Raw genomic sequence first — 19,373 nt, forward strand, 5'->3', positions numbered from 1 at the left:
GCTTTTCTATTATTTGCTTGAAATTAAGATTGATGTATCTAAAATAAGTGTTCTAGGCTTCTAAAAAGTGTCACACAATTAAGTGTTACTAAAGTATGTTTCTAATTAGAAAAGTTTTTGTTTTCTTTCTTATTAAACCACATAGATTTGGCAACAAGAGTATAAAAAATAACCAGTAATAGGTTACATTTACAACTGTTTGGAGTATAGTCCTTTAATAATCAGATTTTTTGGTTCGTTTTTGTAAGTAGGAAACAATGATTTTGTTAGAAATCTCTGCTTTTGGCCAAGTGCAGAGGCTCACACCTGTAATCCCAGCACTGTGGGAGGCCAAGGCGGGAGGATCGCTTGAGCCTATGAGTTAGAGACCAGCCTGGTCAACATAGGGAGACCCTGTCTCTACAAACAGTACAAAAATTAGCCTTGTGTGGTGGCACACAGATAGTAGCCTGTAGTCCCAGCTACTCAGAGGATAAGGTGGGAGGATCACCTGAGCCTGGGGATGTCGAGGCTGCAGTGAGCCATGATCGAGCCACTGCACTCCCGCCTGGGTGACAGAGTGCAACTCTGTCTCAAATAATAATAATAATAAAGAAAAATAAAAGGAAATCTCTGCTTTTTTGTTTGGTTGCTTAGGGCTCAATAAAAAATTTAACCAGATTATTTCTGATTATGTATATCTATTATATATCACATTTTGTTATACATTTGTGATCATTTCTATTGTTTTTACATGTCTTTGTGTTTAAATACAGGTAGTAGAATAACTAGAAGGATGTGACTCACACGTCATTATGTAAATATTATCCATGCCAGTACATTTAAATTCTATAGGGACTTAATTGTAAAGCAGTTATAATATAGCCATGTTCCTCTGTTGAGAAAAGAGTCATACTGCCCTTTACCTTGCTTTTTCAGTGAAAATGTTTTAAGTTTTTTCGTTCATTTGAAATGTAGAATCAAAGTTTCATTTACATGCATATTCTGTGTACTTGGTACTATAATCTTAGAGTTTGTTCTATTCTTTGTAAACACAGAATGTGAATATAAATTTTCTGCCATGTTTTGTTAGGAATAATGTATCTCTCCATTAATTTGCATGTTTTCATACCATTGGCTCTTAAATTTCCATGAACACTAGCCCACAATGTGATTTATCTGAGGCAGATTTTTTTTCAAATTCATATTGATTTATCTTCCATGCCACTTGAATACATTTTGTTGATATAATAAGATTCTTTGCTAGTTCTAGCTCAAGAGAAACCACAGGAGTGAACTTTAGAACTTCCGATTAGTTCATTAAATAGACATTTGGTAACACACCTACTCTAGTGAGTCCTGTTGGTTGTTTGGGGTAAAGGGTGAGAAGGGCATGATCAGTGATTACAGAGTGACCACACTCCAGAAAGGAAAGGCTTATTATGGTGGCACAGAAATTGGGGTGTACTCTCTGCCCTGGAGGTGTTCATGGCTGTCAGAGCATGAAAATGTAAAAAAAACAGGTTATCCGTTTGAAAACTCAGGTGGTTGGTTCTTTTAACAAGATAATATTTGTTTTTACTTTCTGCCATGTTTAAGTTACATATCTTCTACTTCTTTTTTTTTTTTTTTTTTGAGACAGTGTTTCCCTCTTGTCGCCCAAGCTGGAGTGCAATGGTGCAATCTCTGCTCACTGCAATCTCCGCCTCCCAGGTTCAAATGATTCTTCTGTCTCAGCCTCCCTAGTAGCTGGGATTACAGGCGCCTGCCACCACGCCTGGCTAATTTTTGTATTTTTAGTAGAGATGGGGTTTCACCATGTTGGCCAGGCTGGTCTCGGACCTCCTGACCTCAGGTGATCCACCTGCCTCAGCCTCCCAAAGTGCTGGATTACAGGCGTGAGCCATTGCACCCAAGCAAGTTACATATCTTCTTTCTTTGCCCAGCATGTCCCTTGTCTCATTTCTTATTGGTCACTGTAAGTTTCATCAGAGGTATTTAGAACAGCTGAACTGCCTAACCCATCCATCACATCCTTTTGGTGGGGGCCTTTCTGCTAGGTCTCAGGGGCACAGAGTTAAGTGAGGTACCTACCCTCATGGATCTTAATCACCGTCTGGCTGGGAAGTGAGGCCGCATGGCAAAGCATAGATTCCAGTGCAGTTGTGGTGAGTGGTTTGCTGGAGGTGTGAATAGGGTCTTGGGATCACGAAAAGAGGAGTACACAAAACAAGCTGGGGGGATCCTGCAGTGCTTCCTGAAGGAGGGTTTTGAAGGAGTAAAAGGAGTGAACTAGAAGTAGAAGGGCTGGCTTCTTGTCATTTCAGTAAAGCTAAAACATCACCTCCTTAGGTACTGCACCAGTACTCTATTGAATTGTCTGTTTTGTTACCATAATCTTGTTCTGTTGTTTCCTTGTTATATGTCTCTTCCCTCCAGAATGTAACTTCTTTGTATTCCCAGTGCCTATTACATAGTAGGGGCTTGAAAAATGTTTGTTGGTTGAATAAATGAATGAATGAATGAAGAATGAATGCTTGAGGCAGAGTGTGAGCAGATAAAAGCAAGTGTATGTGAAGGCTTAGTTGAGAAACTTACTGCAAATGATTAGGTGTGACATGAGCAAGGGAGCTTTTCCTTACAAATTAGGAGGTAAAGCATGGAATTAGAACGTTATCCTGAAAGCCTCCAGGCTGCATGATATGTAATGCAGCATTCTTTTCCTGAATTCCTCTGATTAACAGCTGTGAATATTTTAAATTTTCATTATGTGCAAAACTGATGATCTTACTTAGGCCTTTTAGAGAATATTATTTAAAGAGGATTTTAACTAGAGTGCTTCAGTGATGTTCTTGACATCAAGTAACCGGACACAAACATTTTATTCAGGTTTACAGTGTTCTTTGGCTAATTCTCTTGAAACATTGAATTGCTTGAGACTTACGTGCCACTCTTGTTTCAAGACAACAGACAAAACTTTTGGGAGTTTTGTCTCTTCCTCCTTTTGCTTTAGTGCTCAAGGTGTGGTGTACATTGGTCATCAGGCCAATATGATGGTGATAAACAGTTCCTCTTCCAGGCCTGTGTGATAATACAGTTTAATTGAGCAGACTTTTAATTACATATGTAAGATAAAATGCTAGATACTTGGATGTAAGGCAAACTAGACACATGTTAGGAATAACACTTAATATCTTAAGGAAATTGAACACTTGAACAAAAGGATTTTTAGCAAAGCAATTTTGTTTTTGCGCAGAGGGGTGCCTCTTCGGCCAGTTGTCATGAGAATATACTTGAACAAAGGGCACGAGAGTTTTTATTTTTGACGCGAGTTTTGTTTTTGTATTTTTTTATTGGCCAGGGTTGGGTTGTATAATTTAAATTAAATTTGGTTGGCTAAACATTTGATTTTTTGTTTTTTAGATAGGGTGGGCACGTAAAAGAAAGTAAAGAGGAAAGGGAAGGGGTGTTTGTAATGAGCTAGAAAGTTTTTTTTTTTTTAAATAAGGGAAGGAATGTGAGCTGGTATTGATAACGCTTGGTATTGAGGCGTGCCTGGGCATTTAACAAAGGCAAAAAGGAAAAAGGAGAAAAAAGGGAGGGATACTATGAATTAAAGAATAAAAGATTGATCAGATTATTTGAAGAGAAACCTTATTATATTTTACACATAGCTCTTTGAAAAATAGCATGGGCTGCTGATATATATCTAATAGCCTTCTCTTTCTCTGCTAAGAGAAAGTAAATCTGGCATTTTCTAGTTTTCTCCACAATGTATAATAAGATATGAGGAGTTATTACAAGCTTAACTAGATACTTTGAAAATCAGATTTTAGGAAAAGAAAATAAAAATTGTTACTACCTATGTTGAATGTATTTTTCACTTTTCTCTGTAGATATGGTTATGGCAAAACGCTGTGACTTGGAACCTTTTTCAGATTTCAGTTGTCCTATTCTGCTTCCTTGCCTGCTTTGTGAGCACATCTATCAGAAAGTGTGGTCACAGGATTTCTAGAGATAACCCAGCGCAGTGCTTGAATAGGGAGTTTCTGTGTTTCTGTTCTATACGTCACAGTCTTTCACATCTTAGCAGTGTCGTAGCCATTGCGCACCTGAGCACCTTGTGCCTAGGTAGCCCGAAGATGTTATACAGAAACAAATTGCTGTTTGCTTTCTTTGAACTTCAGTGTTTTGTTAAGCTCGTGCCTGTTCTAAAGCAGCCATATCTCTCATGAATTGGAAAAAATTAAACCTTGGTGCATTGGCTTTATTTGCGATTTTAGTATTCTCATTTTCTTATTTTATAAGAAAATGTAAAATTAGGATATTGTATTTGCCAGAATTCAAGACTTATAGATTTTATATACATGCATGCACAATTCATCAGTGTGTTGATGAATAAAAACAAAACAGAATCAAGCATTTTTTTATTGAGCACTAATTTATTACCATTTTTGCTCTACTGTCTCTAACGTCAGCAGAAGGTATGAGTATATACGCATGGGTCTGGCTTTTGTTCAGGCTCTGAGTAAGCAGTGAGCAACTTGCTCTGTAGTAGCTATGCTATTGTTAACTACCTGTACATTGTTTATACATGAATAATTGCAAAAATTAAGTATACTGACTTCGATGGTCTCTACATAACTTACTGAAACAATTGGTCATAAGAAAGGCACAGTCAGTCCCTCCCTTGATAAAGGAATCTCTAGCAAGCTCTGTCACTTGTTCAAGAGAGCAATAGATTTTTCTCTTCATTTGGACCATGCATTTTTATGCTGATCATCAGTCCATAATTTTAAACTTTGTTTTTTATTCTGTCAATATTCTTGAATCTTTATTTAGCAGGAATAATACTTTTGGAATACCTGATGATGTATCTTTGGTCAATAAATTGGTTTTTGTCTTCTGATCTTTTCTTTTATCATGTCCCCAGGAAAGAGAGCAGGATGAATGCCACTTTGTAGGGTAAATTCCTTGAGTATTAAAGGAGAAATGAAGGACAGCCCATTCAAGTGTCAAAGGAATGTGGGAAGAACAGGCAGAGTTAGAGCAGGCAGGTGGTCAGGTATATATTTCTTGTCATTCCCCGCCCCCATCACCTTAGGGAACTGAAATTCAAGGTTTAGGGGGTGGGTAGGTTGAAGGTAAGCCAAAAGTGAAGGAAGCTTATGCCCCATCCCCTTCTTGTAACTCAGGGAAGAAACAGTCTTGCAAGGCTGCTTTAACACAATGTAAGCAGCCACAGCAGAAGAAAATGTAGCATGCTGTGGTTAGGTAAAGAGGACTGCCAGGCCTCCTTTAGCTGGTGAGTGGCTTCTGAGGAATCCCAAAGTTACTTCACACTCCAGGTAGCTGGGTTGAGAGCCAGTGAACCTGTCAGTGGGAAAGATGTGTTGAGGGGCAAGCTGATACCCACGCTGTAGCTGACAGCCACGCTGTAGCTGACACTGATTGAGCTAGGTCTTGGGTGTAAATGAGATTAAGGAGTCTAGATGTCTTCGGCACCAATTAGAGACAGATCAACTGGGGTAGATCCCTGGGCTCTGGGCCAAGAGAGCACACCTGAGTCTACACCCTCCTTGAGCTCCAACAGCAGCCTCAGGCCAGTGTCTGGGGTCCACGCGTATAAGGAACCTTGTCTTGGAGACCTGAGAACCTCTACCTTACTACGGTGAAGTTCTGTAACCCCACCCACATCCATACCTACAGCTGTCATCTTGGTAGAAGCAGGGAGAAAATGGAAAAACTTAACATTTACCTGAACAAGACTTTAAACCAGAAGGGACTGCACTACCATATAATGCAAGTTAAAGTCAAGTGTGGGGGCTTGAAAAGCAAGGTTAAAACAGTTACAGAAAATTTAAAAGCTACATTTTCTTGGCACGGGTTAAATTTAGTGAGCTATAAATTACTGTTCCTGCCGCAGCAAGATAGTCTTTGAGGATATATTTCCTGCATTTAAATTTAAATTTTGTATTCTTCATTCATAGTGGAACATAGCTTTTAAGTCCAATGGTTATCTGAGGTTTAGATTGCCTGCAGTTGGCATGCCTAATGCCATCTTGGTCTCAGTTACTTGATCACTAGAAGTGAAATTTTCATTTTCTCGCCTCAGTGTTATAAAATAAGGACAAAATGAAATAGTAACACAATTGCACAATAACTGCAGTATAGACGTGATGGTTAATACTAAACTGAAAGGCTGTCTGACAGGCATCACTGCCATGTAGTCTTCAAAATTCTCATTCATTTGCGGACAATTTGGTGTGAATTTGGTGTAGACAAGGTGGTTTGAGGGTATCTACATATAATGTTTGAAGATGTGGGTTTTAAATAAAAATGAGATGCATCTCAAATTTTATATGATCTATAAGTATGGAGCTAGACTGTTTTGAAAGTTCACCTTTCTCTCTTTCCATTGAAAATTGTTGGTATTTTCTGCCAGAGGGATTAAGGAAAATTGTTCTCTGAATGTCTCATTTTTCATTTTGATAACTATATTTTACTTTTTGAACATTTTATTAATTACCGAATCTATAATATGAACATAGGGTAGTAAATTTATATTAGTCCTGGAACTATGAGGTAAATTATTTTTAAGTGATTCATCTTGAATTACCCACTTATATACAATAAGATGTACCCATTTTTAGTGTATAGTTCTGTGTAAACTAGCCCTCTTAGTTCATTCTTTGGCATTATTAGCCAGCGTCCCTTCAGGCTGATACTATAATAGTTACAATGGAGCATATTACAAGTACTTACAAAGGATTTCTGGATATGTGGGTTTGTTTGCATTTATCAATTAAGTGGTCCAAGGCTTTTAATATGGTTTTGTTCTCACATTTGTGGCACTCAAATATCAGCCATCCAAGGTGGCCCCAAGTCTCATAGCCTTACTAGATACCTTGACATTATTATTATTATTATTATTATTATCATTATTATTATTATTTGAGACAGAGTCTCACTCTGTTGCTCAGGCTGGAGCACAGTTGCAGAGTCTCAGCTCACTGCAGCCTCAACCTTCCTGGCCCAAAGGATCCTCCTACCTCAGCCTCCCAGGTAGCTGGGACTATAGGTGTGCACCACCACACCCAGCTAATCTTTTGTAGTGTGTGTGTGTGTGCAGAGACAGGGTTTCACCATGTTGCCCAGGCTAGTATTGAACTCCTGGGCTCAAGCGATTTGCCTGCCTCGGCCTCCAAAGTGCTGAGATTATAGGCGTGAGCCACCACACCCTTCCGAAACTTTCTAAAGCATAGAAAAACAGATCTAATATGTCTCCTAGGGAATCTGTCCTTAAAAAAACCGAAAAGTGGCCAGCTTACGACTGTAATCCCAGCACTTTGGGAGGCTGAGGCGGGTGGATCACAAGGTCAGGAGTTTGAGACAAGCCTGGCCAACATGGTGAAACCCCGTCTCTACTAAAAATACAAAAATTAGCCGGGCATGGTGGCGTGTGCCTGTAATCTCAGCTACTCAGGAGGCTGAGGCAAGAGAATTGCTTGAACCTGGGAGGCGGAGGTTGCAGTGAGCCGAGATTGTGCCATTGCACTCCAGCCTGGGCAACAGAGCGAGACTCCGTCTCAAAAAAAAAAAAAGAAAGAAAGAAAAAACCCAAAATGTATATATTTGCATTCTGTGTTCTTGGCTGGTTGGTTTTTCCTTATGTACCAAGGAATGTCTTTTTCTTTTAAAATTATGGGAGGAAAAAGTGTTAGGCTATGGTAGTATTAGTAACTGATATCCAAAGAGAAGAATGAGCCAGGCCAACAGGATATATGTTTTACATTGGCAACACAATACAGTAAGATGTTTGGACTAGCTGTTCTCCTTTTTTGCTGAGCACATTTTGGACCAGTTGCATTTATTTCTCAACTACAAGCTTGCAGTCTAGTAGTAGAGTCAGACCTTGATCAAGTGATCATGTAAATCTGTAAAGGTGGAACTTTAATGCAAGTTATAAAGAAGAGGCGCTTGCTGAGAGAACACCACAGGGCCTTCAGATCTCATCGAGGAGCCGTGGGAAGGCTCCTCTGAGGAAGTGAGGATTGATTGAGCCAGGATCTGGGGGATGAGAGAGGGTTGAGTGGGCAAGGGAGGGCAAAGCTTGCAAGAACAAAGGGAATAGACCCTAAGGCAGTAGAGAACATGGCAAGGAGAGACGTGACTCAGCAAGCAAAGGAGACCTAGGGAGAGGAGGTGGAAGAGCTACCTGGCCTGCCATGTGGAGCAGCTGCGACGGAGTTGTCAGGTTAGTGGAGTTAGGGAGAATTTTAAGGGGAATGGTGGAGCTTGAAATCAGATTTCCTTTCCCAAGGAAGAACCTGGTTGCTGAGGGGATGAACATATCAGAAGGGCTGTGGCAGTACTGAAGGTGAAAGTACCAAAGGCTTGACCAGGGGTAGGAGGAGCATTCAGGTACAGGACAGTGGACCCATTTGAAAACAATGTAGGAGGCAAAACCCAACAGCACTTAGTGATAGACTGGATGGATTTGGTGGTGCAGACAAGGGAGATGTCAACAGTGATCCCAAATTTCTGGCTAGTGTTTACTGAGATATATGGGACAGGAGACAGGCCCAGGTTTTGTAGGGGAAGATGCAGAAATGGTTAGGCATTCTGTCTGAATATTTTACACTCATACATTCTCATTTTACATCTCAATAAAAGATTCATGGAGGGCAGATCCAGCGCAGAGATGGTAGAAGAGATTTTATGTCTTATTGGAAATAATGAGAAAACAGAGTTGTTGTGTTGGAAATTTATCACTGACTTGGCTTGAAGGCAGTTTTGTGTGTGCGTGCGTGTGTGTGTGTGTGTGTGTGTGTGTGTGTGTGTTTTGGAGACAGAGTCTCACTCTGTCTGCCCAGTGGCTGGAGTGCAGTGGCGTGATCTTGGCTCACTGCAACCTCCGCCTCCTGGATTCAAGCGATTCTCACGTCTCAGCCTCCCGAGTAGCTGGGACTACAGGCGTGTGCTACCACGCTGGGCTAATTTTTTTGTATTTTTAGTAGAGATGGGGTTTTACCATGTTGGCCAGGCTGTTCTCGAACTCCTAACCTCAAGTGATCCGCCTGGAAGGCAGTCATTATCTGTACAAAGTCTCTTTGTGAGATCCCACTTCCCATGTCTTCCTTTTTGGCTACCTGCTGTCACATGTTCTTGATAAAGTATTAGTATTTTCATAAGACTATCCTCTTTTTAGAGACGGTACATGAAGTAAATACACAGTTTTTCTTGTAATGCTTTCTAAATTATAAGAGTTTTCTTAAAGTACTCTTAGCGTACCATTTAATTCTAATTTTGAGCAGGTTAGAGTTTACATCAATGTTTCCTGTAATAATAGCTCCATCATGTCAACCTTAATAGGCAGTTTTGCCAGGTATTTATATATATATATATATATTTTTTTTTTTTTATTATACTTTTAAGTTCTAGGGTACATGTGCACAACGTGCAGGTTTGTTACATATGTATACATGTGCCATGTTGGTGTGCTGTACCCATTAACTCGTCATTTACATTAGGTATATCTCCTAATGCTACCCTCCCCCCTCCCCCCATCCCATGACAGGCCCCGGTGTGTGATGTTCCCCTCCCTGTGTCCAAGTGTTCTCATTGTGCCGGGTATTGGTATAGACTTGGTGGGACTCCGCTAAATTGTTTTTGGCCTAATGAAAACCATTCCTGAAATTTTTAGGAAAAAAAAAAAAGGATATATGTTTTCAGTATACCTTTTGGTATATTTCACTGTCTTTTTTTTTTTTTTTTGTGAGACAGAGTCTCACTCTGTCGCCCAGGCTGGAGTACAGTGGCGTGATCTCAGCTCAGTGCAACCTCCACCTCGCGGGTTCAAGTAATTCTTCTGCCTCAGCCTCCCAAGTAGCTGGGATTACAGGCCCTCACCACCACGCCAGGCTAATTTTTGTATTTTTAGTAGAGATGAGGTTTTGCCATGTTGGCCAGGCTGGTCTCGAACTCCTGACCTCAGGTGATCCGTCCGCTTCGGCCTCCCAAAGTGCTGGGATTACAGGCATGAGCTACTGTGCCTGGCCATTTCACAGTATAATATTTTAATGGAACTGTATTACAAAAGTTATTATAAAACTAATCATTGTTTTATAAAAATGAGTGTAGACATTTTAGTGTTGTGATAGTTTTAATAATTTTTGGAGAATGGATCTTTTAATCTTCTCTTTTTCAATTAAAATTTTCTTTCATAGCATATTAATCTTTTCAGTAAAGCTTTACCTGATCTCCTCAACAAGTGATCATTCTCAAATTTTTTTTTATTATCATACTTTAAGTTCTGGGGTACATGTGCATAACGTGTAGGTTTGTTACATAGGTATACACGTGCCATGGCATTCTCACATTTTTAAGGGGGAATGTTTGTACGGAAATACCACAAAATGGTTAAAATGAATAAACTCGAGCAGAGTTTCTTACCCTTAGCACTTTTGACATTTGGGGCTAGCACTGTTGTAGGGACTGTCCCGTGCATTATAGGATGTTTAGCGGCACTCTTGGTCTCTACTCACTCGATCCCAGTAGCGCCCCCAGCCTATGTGACAACCGAAAGTGTCCCCAGATGTCTTGGGGGGAGCACAGTCACCCCCCAAGGGAGAACTATTGAACTAGATTTAGTTTTTAATGTCAGATACAGATTGTATTTTTTTTAAGTGTTTGAAAAAAGATACATGCAATAGCATATGCTAGTTACATGATTTTTAGTGCACAAAACAATACAATTTATGGGCAAATTCATTCGTACTGATAAAAATGTGTGGGAATGATACTATCAACTTCAGGATAGAAATTACCTCTGGGTAGAGGGAATGGAAATGAATGAAGTTTTATTTTTGGCATTTTACATTTCAAAAGGCAGGAGATCCACAGCAAATAAGCCAAAATATTATCAACTGTTAAATCTGAAGGGGATATATATTTTTTCTGTATATTTGCATGATCTTTTTTGAACTCCTGTGGCATATCATATAACACTTGTTATACTTTTTAGCTTTTGTCATGCATTTTTAACTTACTGTCATGCGTTATTACATACCAGATTGTAGACTTCTATGTATATAAGACAGCTTCATTTACTCACTCATGTCAAACACAGGATCCAAAAGAAAACCTTACATAAAGCAGAGGTCCAATAAACATTTGTTAGTTGACTGATTGAAACGCTCTTTTTCTTTGGTATAGATTTTTTGTGTGTGTGATTTGGTCTGAAGTATTGAAATTTAGCAGTAAATCTAACTTTTAGTATTGACAAGCTATGGTAGTTTTCAAATAATAAATAATATAAGTCAAGATCTCTAAGGAATTTCCTGGAGAAATCTAGCTTTTATCACTGAATATCATGGATGGTATTTTATATTTCTATAGTACTTGGCAAATGCATATTAGCTCTGACCTGCTATAGAATGTATCCTGTGCTTGAATTTCCTCCCATTTTATAATTTTACTTATAATGTAAAAATAAATACTTTTGGACTAAGTTATTTTGGAAGGTTTCTACACAGTAAAAAAGATAAAGATGGAAGTAATGAAATACTTGCCTGTACTTTTCAGTGTATAAATATTATAACATATTATTAGAAAACTATTTTGAAATGTTCATTGGTGCTAACATTTCTCTTCAGTGATGTGTGTGTGTGTGTTTCAGAATCACTTTCTACAACAAAATTTACATACACATGGCTTGCAAAGACAGTATAGCATGATTATGGTTGAGAAATGGCGTTCAGAATCAGTCTTCCTGGATTTAAAATCTCAGCTCTGCTACATCTTAGCTGTGTGATCATGGGACAAATTATGGAACTTCATTAAAACTCAGTATCCTCATCTGTAAAATGAGCATGAGATCTCCTCAGAATGATGATTTGAGAATTAAGTGAGATAATCCACGGGAAGCACTTAGGGTGGGGCTTGGTGCAAGAGTACTTAAAAACAATAACTTAAAATGAAGCTTACTTTTTCTGGGACCATACTGGTCTATAAAGTAGTAGTTTCCCAGCCTGGCCAACATGGCGAAACCCTGTCTCTACTAAAAATACAGAAATTAGCTGGGCGTGGTGGCGTGTGCCTACAATCCCAACTACTCAGAAGACTGAGGCAGGAGAATCGCTTGAATCTGGGAGGCGGAGGTTGAAGTGAGCCCGAGACCACGCCACTGCACTCCAGCCTGGGAAACAGAGCAAGACTCCGTCTCAAAAAAAAGTACCAGTTTCACTTGATCTTAGCCAGAAGGCTGAGAAGCGATAAAGTAGTAGTTTCTGTGTTTGTAGGGTTTTACTTATGCTCAGGGAGCAGACAGGATATTTGCAAATAAAACGTGAACAGAAATATTTAAAATGCTTTAGTTATGAAGTTATATTCCCTGCTATTTGGATGATGAAATAAAGAATTTCTCCCAAGAAAGCACTTCCTCAGAGAGCAATTAGAAAATGAATTGTAGACTATAGATGGCCCTCCATATCAGCAGGTTCCACATCGATGAATTCAACCATCTGAGGATTGAAAATATTCAGAAAAGCAAACAAACAAAAACAACTAAAAAATACAACAATAAAAAATACAAATAAAAATAACAGTATTACAACTATTTATTTGCATGGCATTTACATTGTACTAGTATTACAACTATTTATTTGCATGGCATTTACATTGTACTAGGTAGTATAAGTAATCAAAAGATAATTTAAAGTATATAGGCGAATGTGCATAGGTTATATGCAAATACTGTGCCATTTTATGTCAGGGATGAGCATCCATGGATTTTGGTATCCTCGGGGATCCTGGAACCAGTGGCCCCCCTCCATATCCTCGTAGATACTGAGGAATAACTGTTATAACCTTTTGAAATGGCTTAATCCGTGAATAGTAGAATAAAAGAGTATTTTATTCTGTTCTGTTTCATGATACCTGTTGGATATTTTAACTTAGCAAAACATTTGAAAAATAATGACTCCTGCTACTTCCTTATACAGTATATGATCAGTTTAAAGAATTCACTGTTCCAGAGCATAATTAAGTTATATAACTGCATTTTAAAATAACTTAGTAAATTGTATGGCTGTTAATACCAATTAGTTGCTTTGCCAGAATCTTAAGTAAGGCACAATTAATACTGGGAATAAAACAGTGACCCAGAGCTTTAGACAGTCAGCAACGCAAGTGAGTTGATGATTATAAGTCTCTCTGTCTAGTATGATTCTCTAGTGATTGAGGCTTGATTTTTATGGGGTAGAGATCTTGAGAATATTGAAGGAACTGTAGGCTCTCCAGATATTTGTATTTGTTAGTACTCATAACATTTATTTTTTATTCTCTTTCTGATTTTTTTTTTCCAGCTGGGGAAATTTATTCTGGGAAATGTGAAATGCCTTGATATAGTTTGTTTACTCATGGAGACAGTAGTACAATTCAGGAACCTTTATCTAAAGTTACCTAGTCTCTCTGTTTGTGTTCCAAAGTACATAATACAATTCTAATTTTAAGGTAGAATTAAGGGTGAGGCATGGAATTATCATTAATAGATTACTGATATATTTGATCACATTCTTAGTTTATTGCTTAAGATGTCGGCTTTTAAATACTTCATATTTTAAATAAAGACACTGAAACAAGTAGCAAACTATGCCTATCTTGCTAACTACAGCTGGTGACATTCTGTTGCAGACGTTGTGGGGGCAATGGTATGCTTTTATGAATAAATTAAATTCAAAACAAGTTTTTCAGAGTTATTTTTTGTATGTTTTTCTCTTTGTCTACACCTTTATTATATATAGCATCTCAGGGTGGTGGTAGAATAAGTAATAAAGCTTGGCGTGTTACTTCCTACCTCTCCATTAAATACCCATGAAGATGTTAAATACCCATGAAGTTCTGCAGATTAAGAAACTAAACATCGAAGATTGCTAGCAAAGTCCAGGGAGAATTAATTTTATTAGCAGGACTGGGTTGAAAACATAGTCTTGAACATCATGCTGTTCATCCTACTTTGTGAACCCAAATCAGGCCAGATATCCAAAGGGAGTAGGAAATGCCTTGGACCCATGCTCACAGGAACTGAAAAATAAGCAACCATCTCCCTGAGGTTAACTATAATCTGACACTGCTAGAGCTGGAGTTCTCACTCCCCTACTAGCCTGCATTAACATCTGCATTTCCAGATCTTTGCAGAGACTAAAATGTCCTAAATATAGTAAGGGAAGAGGCAAAGAAGGATTGGAAAAAGCATGTACCATCCTAGGATTCGGAGTCCCCGTGGCAAAGTGTGGTGAAGGTAAAGGGAAGGGAACAGGCTGTGCTTGGAAATGTGGTCTCCAGAATGCCACGAGGTAAACAGCTAATGAATGGCATGTGCTCTTCTGGCTTACTCAGAGAACCCTGCCCAGGCAGTTTAGTCTCAGACCAGCCAACCCCAATGAGAAGGATGTGTGCTAGCAAGCCAGGTTCTAAAATCGGGCTGGGGTGCATCAGTTCATATTTGAAGTTCAAGTTGAGGCCAAATGCCAGTCCTGGTGGATCTCTTTCCATCTTAGTAAGGATGAGGTTTTTTGTTTTGTTTTGTTTTGTTTTTTGGGAGATGGAGTCTCGCTCTGTCACCAGGCTGGAGTGCAGTGGCGTGGTCTCGGCTCACTGCAACCTCTGCCTCCTGGGTTCCAGCGATTCTCCTGCCTCAGCCTCCCAAGTAGCTGGGATTATAGGCACGCGCCACCATGCCTGGCTAATTTTTGTATTTGTAGTAGAGATGGGGTTTCACCATGTTGGCCAGGCTGGTCTTGAACTCCTGACCTCGTGATCCGCCCACCTCGGCCTCTCAGAGTGCTGGGATTACAGGCATGAGCCACTGCACCCGGCCGTAAGGATGAGTTTTAAAGGGTGGAGCAGAGAATACACTGAAAAGATATGGGAAGAGAAAACATGGCTGTGAAGATTTACAAGCAACACATGGTTCTGAAAATGACCTTTTCTTTTTTTCTTTTTTTCTTTTTATTATTATTATACTTTAAGTTTTAGGGTACATGTGCACAATGTGCAGGTTAGTTACATATGTATACATGTGCCATGCTGGTGTGCTGCACCCATTAACTCATCATTTAGCATTAGGTATATCTCCTAATGCTATCCCTTCCCTCTCCCCGCACCCCACAACAGTCCCCAGAGTGTGATGTTCCCCTTCCTGTGTCCATGTGTTCTCATTGTTCAGTTCCCATCTATGAGTGAGAACATGCGGTGTTTGGTTTTTTGTTCTTGCGATAGTTTGCTGAGAATGATGGTTTCCAGCTTCATCCATGTCCCTACAAAGGACATGAACTCATCATTTTTTATGGCTGCATAGTATTCCATGGTGTATATGTGCCACATTTTCTTAATCCAGTCTATCGTTGTTGGACATTTGGGTTGGTTCCAAGTCTTTGCTATTGTGAATAGTGCTGCAATAAACATACGTGTGCATGTGTCTTTATAGCAGCATGATTTATAGTCCTTTGGGTATATGCCCAGTAATGGATGGCTGGGTCAAATGGTATTTCTAGTTCTAGATCCCTAAGGAATCGCCACACTGACTTCCACAATGGTTGAACTAGTTTACAGTCCCACCAACAGTGTAAAAGTGTTCCTATTTCTCCACATCCTCTCCAGCACCTGTTGTTTCCTGACTTTTTAACAATTGCCGAAAATGACCTTTTCTAACAAACCAATAAAGTTAAGGCATCTGCTTAGTCTCCCAAAAGAAAGCCAAGAAGATATGACCTCTACAGAGAGTGAATAAGCTAAAACAAGGCAAAAAATGCAGAAGTTGGCTGAGATAAGGACAAGTGAAAGAAGCCTAAAATGGATAAAACAAAATTGTTTAGCACTTTCGAACTGATTAATGTTCGTTTACTAAATGTTTATTGAACACCTACTATGTGCCTGCTATTCTAGGTGCTGATGATGCAGTTGTGAACTTTGCATGCTAAGTACAAAAACTTAGTACAAGACTAAGCAATTATGAAAGATCCAACCTAGAAGTTGTAAGGTTTGTGGTGGAAAATAATAGAAAAATAGGAGTAGGAACAACGTTTAAGGTTGCTATAAGAAGACTTTCCTAATTTCATTGATTTCCAGGTATTATTGATTCAAAAAATACACACACACACACACACACACACACACACACACACACACACACACTCACTCCTCTAGATATATTCCAAATAATTTAAAATTTTTATTTCAAAGAAAAGGAAAAGTCCTAACAGTATTTAGGCAGAAAAAAAGAAGTGATCTATATTGGAACAAAATCCAAATAGGCCTCATACTTCTTTTCTACTACAAATACCAGAGACTGTCAGGTCATTGTTCCCCATTTGATGCCTTATGTGATAGTATTATAATTTCTTTATGTTAGAAAATGGCAGCCCTTCTTTTTAGACCCTTAATTTTCTTCTTCTTGGAAAAATATCTTAGTATATAGATTTTGTTACAAGAAGACACTTTATTCCTACCTGCATTAAGTTGCTTTAATAAGCATACAGACTCTGGTGTCTGTGATGTGAATGGCATTTTCCAGGGCTTTATGGTGCACTTAAGCTTCCAGTGACTCTGAAGAATAAAAGGTTGCCTTCCCAAGAATTCTGTGCCTATCAAGTTGCCATGTATACATGAAGATGTTCAAAAATGCAAAGACTTGAAAAATAGGACACTTTGTCAGAAAACCTTTCAAAGATGTGCTCTGGCTGAGCAAAACATGAATGCAAATCAATCACTCAAATATGTATAAACCATACAAGAAAAGGACTGGTGGTAAACAGTGAAGGAAACTGAATATGTAAAAAAAAAAAATTATAGCTCATGTATCTATAATTACAAATTAAATTCAACAGTCAAACCCTGCTCTCAAAAATAAATATATTTAACAAAATGGTATAAGAAGAATCAGTGTCAATAACCTCAGATTAATTTAAAACAGTTAAAGGTCACAATACTTTAAAAACTGGTTCTGGCATAAGAACAAATCAGTAGCCTATACTAGACTAGGCTAGAGTCCACTAGAAATCTCTGAAAGCACATCTAGTATCTATATGTGAGGATGCTAAGATGTAACAACTAAAAATTTCTGGTAAAGGGTATTGGGAAAATTGATTTAGTGTTTAGAAATTATATTAAATCTGGATTCCCTCAACATGTCATATATTAAAATAAATTACAAGTGAATAAAGATTTAAGGAAAGAAATAATTAAAATATCAAGATACGGGGCCGGGCGCGGTGGCTCACGCCTGTAATCCCAGCACTTTGGGAGGCCGAGGCGGGCGGATCACGAGGTCAGGAGATCGAGACCATCCTGGCTAACACGGTGAAACCCCGTCTCTACTAAAAATACAAAAAATTAGCCGGGCGTGGTAGCGGGCGCCTGTAGTCCCAGCTACTCGGGAGGCTGAGGCAGGAGAATGGCGTGAACCCGGGAGGCGGAGCTTGCAGTGAGCTGAGATCGCGCCACTGCACTCCAGCCTGGGCGACAGAGCGAGACTCCGTCTCAAAAAAAAAAAAAAAAAAAAATCAAGATACATAAATGCAGATGAATATTAACCATGCTCAGGCTAAGTAAGGACTTTGAGCACAAAAGTAATAGACATAATTACAAAGGCCTATATCAGTAAACTTGACTATGTAATAAACAACAAAACTCTAGTGATCACAACAATCTGGGGAAAAGATTTGTAACAGAATTTGTCAACAAGTTCTCATCCATGAATCAACAAGAAAATATTAACCCTAGTGGACCCGATTTCACTTATTAAAAGAAAGCTTCTCTAATCTCATTGAATGCCAGCGAGGTTTTTTTAAATGATTTTATTTTGCTTTGGCAGTGGGTGTAGAGTAAATATTCTTATACACTGCTGAAGGGAACTGTGACATGACTTTTTTTGGATGTCAGTTTGTCATTATATATTGGGAGCCTTTAACATTCATACCCTTTGAACCAATTATATCACTTATAGAATTTATTCTGTGGAAATAAAGATGCAGATGTTGAAGTATGTTCATTAATAGACTTGTTAAATAGCCATCCATGAAAAATGGTGGTTTTAAAAATAACAGCTTGAAATGTTGCTTACATAATAACAAGTAAAATAAAAACAACATACAATAAGATGTCCAATGTTACTACTACCATTTGAGAAAAATTTACTGGAAGAAAATATACCAAAATATTAGCAAGGGTTAATTTTGTAAATGTCTTCTCTATATCCTTTTTGTACCCTTTGTATTCTTTTTGTGTTTTCTGTAATGAGTTTATATTATTTTTATAAGCAGTTTGAATACATGTGAAATGTTAAATTCTTTCCAGTATCTTCTCTTAATTGCATGTGTTTTTCACTAAACACTGAATTGGTTTAATGTAGAAAACTTCATCTGTTCGATTTCATTCTTTAAGTAAATACATAAACCATATCGGGGGAGGCAGAGAAAGTGAGTTGTGAGGAGAGAGGATTTTCATGGTATTCTTGAAAGGATAAATAAAAGAATAAACATTTTATTTGACCCCCATTAGCCATCTGCTTTATAGAGTAAATTGTATTTATGAGATGCCAGAGAAAAATAACTAATGAATTTATTCAAGGTGGTATAAATGTGCCAGTTACAAATTTAAATTTGTAGTCATATCAGTGGACAGTTTTGAACTGAGTAAGATCTTTTATAAAATCAGACAAAGTTTTAACGCTTAGGATGCAATGAAAGAAATGTATGTGGGAGTCTTTCAGTTAGAATAGAATATAAGATGGAACACTACCTGGAACAATATTCATTTGAGATGTGCGCAGTTTTTCTCTATTCCTGGAAGCTACATCTTTGTGCTGTGAGAAAAGCAAGAGGAGGTTCCTGATATGGTCTGTCCTTTCAGTTATGCTGTAGGTAGATTGCTAGCTAGAGCCATTTGAAAAGGAGCAGGGTAAGAACATGATATCAATGTATTATGGGAGAGTAGCATACATGAAAGAGTCACCTTTGTACTACGTGGGATAATATTCCAGCTGATAATCTCCTGCATTACTTAAAATTGGCAGTTCTTCCTTCCCAATAATAAAATACCTGGAAGAAGGAGTTTCTTTAAGTCAGAAGATCCATTAATATACAAATAAGTTGTACCCTATACATACAAGTAAGTTGTCTCTACCCTACAGTCCTATTCCTTCATTAAAAACAAAAACACAGTACCTTTAAGAAGTATCTTTTTCCTCCATAATTTATAGCACTTGCCTGGTATTGTGTTTAATTTTAAAGTTTTTGTTTTGATGCAGGGACAACGTTTTATTAAATATTAAAAGATTTGATCTGAAAGTGTCCCCACTTAGAGTAAAAAAGAACAGGCCTGAGTCATTCAGA

The 19,373-nt window shown here is 38.4% G+C and overlaps 1 protein-coding gene across 8 annotated transcripts in view; it reads left to right on the forward strand.

Moving 5' to 3' along the window:
• The window catches only part of CDKL5 (cyclin dependent kinase like 5), a 228,918-nt gene that overhangs the window by 118,372 nt on the left and 91,173 nt on the right, over positions 1-19,373 (forward strand). The window lies entirely within an intron of this gene.

This window comes from Pan troglodytes, chromosome X (assembly GCF_028858775.2).
Source record: "Pan troglodytes isolate AG18354 chromosome X, NHGRI_mPanTro3-v2.0_pri, whole genome shotgun sequence".
Taxonomy (NCBI): Eukaryota; Metazoa; Chordata; class Mammalia; order Primates; family Hominidae; genus Pan; species Pan troglodytes.